Source organism: Apostichopus japonicus, chromosome 7 (genome assembly GCF_037975245.1).
Source record: "Apostichopus japonicus isolate 1M-3 chromosome 7, ASM3797524v1, whole genome shotgun sequence".
NCBI classification, from domain to species: Eukaryota; Metazoa; Echinodermata; class Holothuroidea; order Aspidochirotida; family Stichopodidae; genus Apostichopus; species Apostichopus japonicus.
In genome coordinates this window covers 1,137,771-1,149,863 of record NC_092567.1, presented here as the reverse complement: position 1 = coordinate 1,149,863, position 12,093 = coordinate 1,137,771, and the positions used below count along the sequence as shown (strand labels likewise).

Sequence of the window (12,093 nt, the reverse complement as noted above, 5' to 3'; positions counted from 1 at the left end):
TACCATTTTTCTCCTCTTTAATTAACATAACTTGGAAAAATTAGTTCCATGAAGAAAATATAACATTTCATGATCTTTGTATTAAATACCTCATGTATACATACATGATGTATACATGAAATAATTACTGATATGCATGGTAATCACACTCCCCCACCCCCATTTCCCAAACCCACTTCCAGACCCCCACCCCCACTTCCAGACCCATCCCCACTTCCCAACCCCATTTCCCGACCCCACCCCCATCTCCCACCACCCCAAGTATTCCCAGTCAGTAATGATCACAATTTGACCTTCAGGAGAAACAGTTCATCAGCTCGGATTCTGATTTACATGAGAGATTGCGTGTGTAGGTTTGTGTATGTTGCATCTACTTCCAGCACATAAGGAGGCACAATGGGTTCACTTTCATTAAAGCTAATAGATTACCAGGCTTGTCTGCATGCCTTATGAATATCAGAATTTGAAACAACAGAAACAGCAGGATGCTTAGGATGGCATTTCTTCCTGTAGTCTGATCCTACTAATCCTTCATAAACACACTTTGCCTTGCCTTACATGTAGACAGGCAGTCAGGCTAGCCTAACAGAACAGCAAAACCAACTACACTTAACAGGCATGCTAGCTTATGCCATTAGTATCGTCCGTAAATTAGACAATGCCATTGTATCCCCCCACCCCCCCCCCTCCCAAATTTCAACATTCACAACCACTTTCTTAAATGCCCATTAATTTAATATTCTGACACACACAACAGTAAAATTAATGAAGACAAATAATTCTTTATGTTGTGTTGAGTGAGGGTGGGTGGAGGTTGGGGGGGGGGGGGATTGGTGCCTGAGAAGGGGAAACTAGTAAATTCCTTTTCTACATAAATCAATAATGTTGGTTGAATTAAAAGATGAAAATCAAAACACTTTCTTAGTTATTAATGTTACTGATTTCAGTTAACAGTTTCAGTCATTAATAATGAATTACATAGCTCCTAACAATATGTAATGCTATGAAGTTACATTAACATATCAAATCAGTTTCAACTATGTGTGTATCTAGAAGTGACAACAATAAACAATAGCTCCCATATTAGTCCATATAATGAGCATAATATTAGCTGTATATATAATGTTAATCAATATTACTAAATTAAAAGAAATTGAAACAACAAGGCATGAAGGATCAATTACCAAAAGTGTCAAGATATGCAATTAATCATCAATTAATCATCCCACATACCTCTTACAATCTTTTCCTTTCCCAACTTCTGATCTGATCTCCATAAACTTGATTACATTCCATTAATCAATCCTAGCAGAAAACTTGGCCAGAAACAAACATGAATCTAAGATGGATAGCCACATTATTTGAAAGTTCAATTCTACAAGTTGCTGCCATATATATAGTACTGTACAGCAAAACTGTCCTTTTGCCTATGTGAATGTAAACATAATCTAGGCTGTAGAAACATTAATGTTACTTTCCCTTTTACATATTGTGTTAAATTTGTTCAAAGTACTCACAGCCCTCTCTTTCTGTGTCCCTACAGAGGTTACCAGAATTAGCACCTACACTTAAGTAGTACTCCATTGGAGGTTACAGAATTGTACATACCTTGTTACAGTCAGAGTACAGTAGATGTGACCCTCAGGCCAGCCAAAGCAAATAGGACTAATACTTTCACTTCACCACAAAAGAGTACTTGTTGAATTAACAGAGGGATTTAAATGGGGAATCCACAGGCAAGACTGTGAGTAAACAGACTCGCTTTAGACAACAGCAACAATAAACTGTCTTGATCCCAGGTTACAAGTTTCCATGGTTCACATGCTGCAGTAAATGTCTAGAATAATGAGGGAGCTATAATGCATAGTGAGTGGAGGTGTCTGGAAGACTTCAACCAGGGAGTAGTTATGGAACAACTCCCTGCTTCAACATAGGGGAAGATAATAATTGTAAAACTAGCTAGCTGGTTCATAGAGACAAATATGAGAGTGTAAGGATTTATAACTGAGTACGGTAGCAACAGAGAGAGGATTTGAAAATACAGTGTATTGAATAGAAGTTACCTAAGGAAGGAAATGTTGGGGGAGGGGAAGGAGATGTTGGGAGGGGGGGGAGATGTTGGGAGGGGGAAGGAGATGTTGGGGAGGGAGAAGAGATATTGGGAGTGAGAAAGGAGATGTTGGGAGAGGGGGAAGGAAATATTGGTGGAGGAGATGTTGTGGGAGGGAGTAGGAAATATTGGTGCAGAGGAAGGAGATGTTGGGGGAGGGGAAGGAGATGTTGGGAGAGGCGGAAGGAGATATTGGGGGTGGGGGAAGATGCTGGGGGAGGGAGAAGGAATGTTGGGGTAGAGGGAAGGAGATGTTGGAAGAGGGAGATATTGGGGGAGGGCGAAGATGTTGTAGCAGGGTAGAGGAAATGTTGAAGCAGGGTAGAGGAAATGTTGAAGCAGGATAGAGGAAATGTTGAAGCAGGGTAGAGGAAATGTTGAAGCAGGGTAGAGGAAATGTTGGGGGAGGAGGAAGGATATTTTGGGAGAGGGAGTAGGAAATGTTGGGGGAGGGGTAAGGATATTTTGGGAGAGGGAATAGGAAATGTTGGGGGAGGGGAAGGAGATGTTGGGAGGGGAAGGAGATGTTGGGAGGGGAAGGAGATGTTGGGAGGGGAAGGAGATGTTGGGAGGGAGAAGGAATGTTGGGGTAGAGGGAAGGAGATGTTGGAAGGGGAGGGAGATATTGGGGGAGGGCGAAGATGTTGTAGCAGGGTAGAGGAAATGTTGAAGCAGGGTAGAGGAAATGTTGAAGCAGGGTAGAGGAAATGTTGAAGCAGGTAGAGGAAATGTTGGGGGAGGGGGAAGGATATTTTGGGAGAGGGAGTAGGAAATGTTGGGGGAGGGGGAAGGATATTTTGGGAGAGGGAGTAGGAAATGTTGGGGGAGGGGGAAGGATATTTTGGGAGAGGGAGTAGGAAATGTTGGGGGAGGGGGAAGGATATTTTGGGAGAGGGAGTAGGAAATGTTTGTGGAAGGGGAAGGATATTTTGGGAGAGGGAGTAGGAGATGTTGGCGGAGGGGAGGAGATGCTGGGGAGGGGGAAGGAATGAGGTGATGGGGAGAGGAAATTTTTCATACACAGTGAGATCAGCCTACAGCACTGCAAGAAACATAAATGTTACACAATTGACACTGATTGCACAAAACCACCATCTCCCTCCCTGACAAGAGGGTGGGTGAATGAGGGATGAGTGGGTGCATGTGGGTAACATAGTCACCCAACCCATCTCCCTATCTGACAAGGTGGGTGAATGAGGGATGAGTGGGTGAATGTTGGTACTGTAGTCACCCAACCCATCTCCCTCCCTGACAAGAAGGTGGGTGAATGAGGGATGAGTGGGTGAATGTTGGTACTGTAGTCACCCAACCCATCTCCCTCCCTGACAAGGTGGGTGAATGAGGGATGAGTGGGTGAATGTTGGTACTGTAGTCACCCAACCCATCTCCCTCCCTGACAAGGTGGGTGAATGAGGGATGAGTGGGTGAATGTGCATACTGTAGTCATCCAACCCATCTCCCTCCCTGACAAGTTGGGTGAATGAGGTATTAGTGGGTGTATGTGGGTACTGTAGTCACCCAACCCATCTCCACCTGACTGTGACACTAATGCAATGTACAGCATACTGTACATGTTATTAAGCAAATCTTTTTACAACTACAGCCCTACCATCTATTGAACAGAGTACCATTGATTTACACTGTTAAACTGAGATTCATCTGGTCATCAGTATTGCCCCCAAATATGCTAGAAATTCAGTTAAAACTGGTCAGCCATGATCATATTTCAACAAGCATCTTATTGCCACATCTCTAAACATTGTAAATCAACTCTCTGACATTTAAGTGTCCATTTTCGACACTGGTGAATGAATGCGAGGCAGTGGAATAATCAGACTCTATGCTTAGGAAATCGTCCAACAAGTTATATGAAGCTCAGGTATGGAGACAATACTGATAACCTGAATAAACATTACAACTTTAACGCTGGTGCCTTCCAATTTAAGTTTTTTTTTTTTTATACTGTTAAAGTTATAAAAAGAAAATGTTTGCAAACTGCTTTTATCTATGGCAAACAGCCTGTGTAGGAATAATGTAAAAGTTAGAGCCCGAACAGACATTTCTATTATAGCAGAAACTTCTTCAGTGGCGAACCTCAGCCTAAGTAGAAGATCCTGCTAAGATGGAAACATCTGGCCCTCTAACTTTTACGTATTGACAAAGTTTGTATTTTAATATCAGAATCAAGACTTGGTGAAATAAAATCTTTTCTGTACTGTCCTAAAAACAAGATGGTAGCCACTGCTGTTCTGACATTAATAAATACCTACTTCCCACTACCTCCCAATCTCATCACAGATTTTACTTCAAGGGTGTAAATTAATCCTAAGTAATAAGTAATATGAAGCTTGTTAGAGTGACAGACTTACCATTTGAAACCATCGAAAGCAATATATACTCCAGGTAACGTTTACCACTGGTGGATTGTTTTATAACACGAGGAATAAAGCCCTACATCATCTGTACTACGACCAGGAAATTTCTCGTCTATAACACTCCTTCTACACCCGTCCGTGACTAATAAATATCTCTGTTTGTTTGTCTCAATACATGAATGCCCTTTTCTGTTTTTTCATGACAACCCCTAGCAGCTATGACCCAGATTAACAAAACCCCCTCCGGTGCCTGAAATGTCAGAAGGGGATTGGGTTTGAATTTAATGCCACACTGGGTATGGACACAAGGATATTGTTGCCTTAAGGTTTTTTTCAATATTAAGTTTTTAGTATTTCTCAACAAGTAAACAGAGAGGGAACACAATAAAAGCCAACGGAAATGAGGGTAGGCCTAGTACCTATTTTTAATTTTGAAAATGTCAATTAAATTGCTGTTCGCAGACGATGCCGAGCTCAAGGTTAGATCCAGGTATGATGAGTTCGGAATCCAACGTTATAAAGACAGTTCATTTTCTGGTCATCCAGAAAAGTGAAACGAAAGTATCAGTTAGTTCCCTGTTTTTTTTTACACAGTTGAGAGGAGAGAGGAGGGTGGGGGAGGGGGACAGAATGACAGTACAGTAACTTATGGATAAATTCCAAGTATTTTCCTGGGTATGGTTTAAATTGGTAAAAGTATGAATAACAGTAGAGTCAATACAGAAAAGTGTTAATAACCAACTACATGAAATTTCTTGAAAGACTTGAATACATTTCACTATAATAATAAATTTAATATTTTATGCATTCATGAACTGAAGTACAACACAATTATGTTTCATACAGACATTTTTCATCTTTTCCCAAACCGATGCCACTATTGGAATTGTGATTATTCTTACCAGGTAATTGTAAAATTATGCAGGATCAGGAGAGATTAGTTAAAGTTGCACTCCATGCAAGGCATTGAAAACTGTTCAGAATATGACATATTGCTTCCAGACCAACCAGTTTGCAACGTTAATAATTACTTTTCAACATTAATAATTACCTAGTAAATCTCCTAATATTAGTTACAGTGGTTATTGTTATTATTGCATGTTTCTCCAACTCATCTTGAAACATTATATACTAACTAATGAGGGGGCTATTGTATTTAAATATGTATAGTGAGGGGGCTATTATGAAACAATTCCATCTCCAATATGAGAATTACCATGCGATGTGCCATATATCTTTCAGGACAAAATCATTAACTATCCCCAGGTCCATAGCCGGGTCGGTGAACAGGGGACTGTGCCCCACCCTCAGGCAGAATACTGTGCCCCCTTCCTTTATCTGTACAACTACCATTTGTACTAAAGATACAGTATGTCAATAGTATTATTATTATTATTATGACTACAAGTGTTTATATAGCATAAAATCCCAGGGTTCAAGGCGCTTAACAAAACATATAAACACAAAAATACAATTTTACAGTTTTATTATGGCCCTCTTAATTGTTGATGTCCCTTTAACTCATATATTCATACAGGCCTAAACTATCACAATTAAAAATCTGTGCAACAGGTTTGGAAAGCAAACTTTCTTATCTCCACATGATCTGAGAGGATATAATGTACTTAAATGGCTTGCTTCTTTGTATGCAACTACCATGGATTAGAAATGGATGGTGTGTTCACCAGATAACGATACATGTTATTACTTTGTGCTTGCAAGTAAAAAAATGCAAAAATGCAAAATGTGCAAAAATGCATCATTGTACTCCTAAAAGATGATACCTTGTGAGTTATACCAGAGCTGTCTTATATTGTCATGACTAACTTTTCTTGCCCCCCTGCCTTCTCCCATTGTCTCCCCCCTGTCTTTCCTCTTCTCATAGCTCTCTTCCACCCTCTTTTCTCCACACCTTTCTGTCTTTGTCCTTCTCCAGTTTATTCCATACCCCCTTCCCTTAATCCTCTCTTTGTCCCTCCACTGTTTATCTCCTACCTCTCCTCTTCCCCTGTTGGTTTCTTTCTTTCTTCTCTCCATCCCTTGTCTACTAATCCCCTTACATCTCTCTCTTTGTGTTCACCCTGCTCATTAACCTGTCTGTATTCTGTGTGTGTATTTGTCCCTTCTGTTACTGTTACTTGTCATTGAGCCTAGAGCTGAAGAATATCCTGCTAGGATCGAAATGTCAGGCCAACTTACTTTTAAGCATTCTCTTACACAGTTTCTCTAGTGGATAAGCAGTTTGCTAAGAGTTTAATTCTATTTTTATGTAATAATTCATAGCTGTGAGTTTCAACTGAAAAGAAACAAATTGTTTTTTTGAAGTTTGGTCAATTCTGTAGCATTTATTGAACACTATATCTCATGTACTAGGGCTACTAACCACAACAGTTTACAAAAACAACAATGATAATATAACTCTGGAGGTTTGAAATTTATCAGAAGTTTTGTAAATACTGGAATTACACTGATTAAACAATTTAAGGGATTAGCTCGCAAGCTTATCTTAATATTAACAATCTCTTTTTATACAAACGGGATTACTATTAAACTATATCTATTAAACTATTAAACTATTAAACTCTATTATTATATTATAAAACTATTATTAACTATTATTAAACTATTAAACTCTAAACTATTAAAATATATGGAGGACGTTTTAAGAAGCAGGGCAAATGTTAAACGTCACTATTGGCACGGCCTAAATATACAACGAAAGGAAACCAGTGCTGGATCACAAGCTGACTAAAACTCAAACAGGGAAGACCGCGTTCCAGTTTTCCTTAATTAATGACTAATTAATCAGTGTGCTCATCAAATCTCTTGACAATCCTGTCCTGCTAGATGGGATAGCTTTTCACATGACTATAAAACAGATCAGTTTCTCCTTGAGAAGTAGCGATTCCGTACTTCAACGAGAACACAAGTTGATGATTTGATCTGATGATTTAATCACGCACTTGATTTATAGTAATAAGGCGATGAAATGGTTCTACCTCACCTAGACCTCCTTCATCTCCCGCAGTTTCGGGGACGTTATTTTAAAGGGTGTAAAGACTCGCGCAAAAAGAAACGTCTAATGCCGGTTATTTGACCTAGTTTCGAATGAGGTGTAACAGAAGTGTTAAACACCACCATCGATCCCAGAAAATACACACACAGCTTGCTACCATCGCAAATTAGACACTAGTGTACAATCAGTAAAAACAGCTGCGGTCAATACCCACAGCACAGTATGCAAACGATACAGCGATGGACATCTCAGGTCCAGCTAAAAATAACAATTAAGGTATCACGTTTCATTACTGTCTGCAATTTGTAGCGACACGAACAAAACGTCACTTGCAAGCAACAGAAAGTTAACTTTTTCAGAAGGCCGCACACGGTTTGGGGCGAGTCTTCAATGCCTTTAATGATACAAAACTCTGTGGACTACTACGTCACATCACTTGAATTTACAGTTAAAACACCAACAGTGAGATGCAAGCAAGTATTAAAAATATTAATAATTTGATGTTAATAATTTGCCTAACTTCTGCTCAGGTATCAATCTGATACCTTCCTTGTTGCATGAGAAAATGCAGAACTCTTTTTCAACTGTAAAAAATAAAAATGTTGACATTTGTTGAGAGAAATATGTCTCTTCAAACCAGGAAATGAGGTTTGGTTCAGTTTAAAAGCATCCAAGTACTGTAGCAAGTATGTACCAAACAGAAACTAGAAAGATAAAATGTAATTTAGGTGTAAGGGGGGGGGGGGGATATTCTGTTTGCTTTCTCTTCTTGCAACACACATCCTGCTTGAAGTAATTAATGTAGGTTGATCCATATGAAGGTCATTGTGCCTATTCATTATGTGTATAACGGTTACTGGGGTGAAACAGTCAAACTACAGTATACTATTATCATTAATACATGAGATCCTTGATTCTATGCAGTACGTTCAGTCTATCCATCCATGCTTCCATCCTCTCCAATAGAAAACCGACATTGATCATTTCCTGAAATACCTCAAAAAATTTCGGAAAAGGGGAATTAGCACCTCCCCATGCCTGCTGGAAGTTATAAAGGTGACTGTCGCAGTCAATGGGTCTCTTTCGGTAAAGTCTCTTCCTGTTAATGTTGAATCATGTCACATTAACATTTATCACTCCATGAGTGAAAACTGAAGTTACAGTTACACGTAAACCCACCACTGTGTAACTTGCTGTGTATATTTGTCAAGTGTCATTATACTAGATACTGCAACGTAATGATATTACATTGCTAAGATTCGGTGGGGGGGGGAGAATTCAACCCAAAAGATGTTTCATTTATATAGAACTTGATTCAGTCTTGCACTAAATCTACATAGAGATCACAGCGACTTCAGATTAATACTTATTTCTATTAAAGGGTGTGAAGACTCGCACAAAAAGAAACATCTAATGCCGGTAATCTGACCTAGTTTCGAATGAGGTGTAACAGAAGTGTTAGACACCACCATCGATCCCAGAAAATACGCACACAGCTTGCTACCGTCGGTAATTAGACACTGGTGTACAGTCAGTACATGCAGCTGCGGTCAATACCCATAGCACAGTGTATAAACGATACAGTGATGGACATCTCAGGTCCAGCTAAAGATACTGTAACAATGTATCATGTTTCATTACTGTCTGCATTTTGTAGCGACAAGCTGAAAACTTCACTGGCAAGCAACGGAAAGTTAACTTTTTCAGAGCGCGGCACGCGGTTTGGGGCGAGTCTTCAATGTCTTTAAATCTGTACCACCATGGAGCTATAAACCATGGAGCTAGCTCCATGGTACCACTAAGCCGCAGTGATTCTACTGGTGTGAATGCGAATGACAGCATATACACACATGTTATCATTATAAAGTGTACAGCTGCCCTATTGCATTTGAATCTGCCAATGAACACATAATTACCACCTTTAGGGTGTTAAGACTCGCCCAAAAAGAAACGTTTAATGCCGGTAATTTGACCTAGTTTCGAATGAGGTGTAACAGAAGTGTTAAACACCACCATCGATCCCAGAAAATACACACACAGCTTGCTACCTTCGGTAATTAGACACTAGTGTACAGTCAGTACATACAGCTGCGGTCAATACCCACAGCACAGTGCACAAACGATACAGCGATGAACATCTAAGGTCCAGCTAAAGATAAAAAGGTATCAAGTTTCATTACTGTCTGCATTTTGTAGTGACAAGTAGAAAACTTCACTTGCAAGCAACGGAAAATTTTTCAGAGCGTGGCACACGGTTTGGGGCGAGTCTTCAATGCCTTTAAGCACACTTCATTACGAATAACATTAACATAAACAACATGACTTATCTAAAAAATTACATTTTACCAAACGTGAGAACATCCCCTTCAATTAAGCGACTGATTTTTAAAGTGTGACACCTTTAACAACAAACTAAATATCTCTATTGCTTGGCAGTTGAAACTAAAACTAATTTCTATGTTAAACAGGGATGTAAGTGCAGCCAAAAAAAAAAAAAACGGAAAAATATTCAGAGACCCCAGGTGAATGCCGTCCTACCACATCCTACTCCTAGCTCTGACTACTTACACACTATCGTTACTGTATGTTAGGCTAGCTTAGAAGTATTAGCGCTAACACATCCTACCCCTAGTTCTTACTACTTACACACTATCGTTATGTTAGGCTAGCTCAAAGTTACGAATACGTCGCAGCGAACTACGGAATAAAAAACAGTCTCACATTTGAATGAGATCACAAATATCGACTTTCATATGCGTATCCCGTAGATTTAAGTTAATTCCAAAACTTATGTCGAGCACCAGCAGTTACAAAGATATTAATTAGCAGTCCAATCAACATGAATTAGGCAAGGTTTTTCAACGACAGAAATGAGCTATAGCGATTTGAAGTTCGCACGTACGCAACGATATTCACATGGCACAATGTTGTACAGTGCAATGCAATGATGCGAAACTGGAAATGGTATTTTGAGTGATCGATGAGTGAAAATTGAAGTTAGCTTGCTGCAACGGGCCAGGCCTTTTTGCCGCGTTGTGTCTTTGATATTCGAACAATTTTGTGGAACTTTATTGGAATTTAAAAAATAAACGGATTTCCGTAAAAATACGGAAGACTTATTGGAATTAAAAAAAAAACGGATTCCCGTAAAAATACGGAAGACTTACATCCCTGAGTTAACACACAGCTAAATATTGTAAATTATGTATGGTATTGTTCAGTTGTGACTTGATTCTTTAATGGTGCATACTTCCCCCATGAAACCAGTAGCAAGTCAGAAACTTCATACAAATAGAGCTCTAATATTCAAAATATTTTTGGTATTGTTCGGTTGTGACTTGATTCCATTAAATGGTGTTTACTTCCCCCATGAAACCAGTAGCAAGTTAGTAGAGTAATACAAATAGAGCTCTAGTAATCAAATTATTTTTGCGTGGGGACCCAATTTATCTGTCAACTTGGCGACCCTCCAGTGGCAGATGTTGGGGGGAGGGGTCTAGGAAGGGTCTGTGGGAGGGGGTATCACTCTTCCCTTAAAGAGAGACTTTTACGCGATTAAGGAATTGAAGGGTCCTTAGTTGCAAAATGGGATTATTATGTAACTTTGAAGTGGTATATGTTCAAAACATTTCCAATTTTTTTCACACCACTATATTGCCAATTTCTTTTTGCTTCCAAACTTTACCCATTTACATATTTGGGTACCCCCCCCCCACCCCCACTTTGAAACAAGGCATTAGAGAACCTGGCAAGGAAATGCCACATTGAGCACTAATACATTCCATTCATTCATAACAGTTTTCCATGTAGGAAAATAGCTTCCATAAGAAAGTGCTATCTTATCTTTGAATAAAAAGTCAAAGGTCACTTTCAATGCCTAACTGGGGGCCCTCCATCCAGGTATAGAAGAGGTCTTCATGGTTAAATGTTGAGAGCTTAAAACAGCTGTTAAAATCTCATCAGTGGCTGAACTATGTGCAGAGTAAATACATTTATTTGAAATGGAAACCCGCATAGCAACCACAACAACCACCATAACAACCTACATATCAACCACCACAACAACAACAACCATAACAAGTCAGTCTTTGTTTGTGCAGAGGAATGAATTGAACCCCTGTTAAGTGTCACTGGATGTGGATGTTTGAATACTGTCACAGGAGATAACATTATCAATCAAACATGTGACATCCAGGTGTTGCCAGAAGCCTTCTGGGTAAAGAGACCAAGTGTATGTTTGGTCTGCTAAGCTTTTGAATACAACGGTCTTACAGCAGATTAATGTATCAAAAACAAATTTCAATTTTTGTTCTATTGTTTTGAAATTATTTTTGTTCTATTGTCTTTTTGGTTCTATTGTTTTTTTTTTTTTGGTTCTATTGTTTTTTTTGGGGGGGAGTTCTATTGGTTTTCTTTTTATTAACTCTTGAGTTAAACACACTATTTCACATAACAAAGGTCATTCATAGCACATATTAACATTTCAAATAACACAATATAGATGTACAGTCTCTATGATGAACTAAGGCTAATTTATTACTTCAGACTTCAGTCCATTTAGCCACTGCAGGTACCACTCTCTTATAATGCAA

At 39.2% G+C, this 12,093-nt stretch overlaps 1 protein-coding gene across 2 annotated transcripts in view; it reads right to left on the bottom strand.

Annotated features, from left to right (window-relative positions):
• The window catches only part of LOC139970272 (ankyrin repeat and sterile alpha motif domain-containing protein 1B-like), a 123,651-nt gene that overhangs the window by 40,490 nt on the left and 71,068 nt on the right, over positions 1-12,093 (bottom strand). The window lies entirely within an intron of this gene.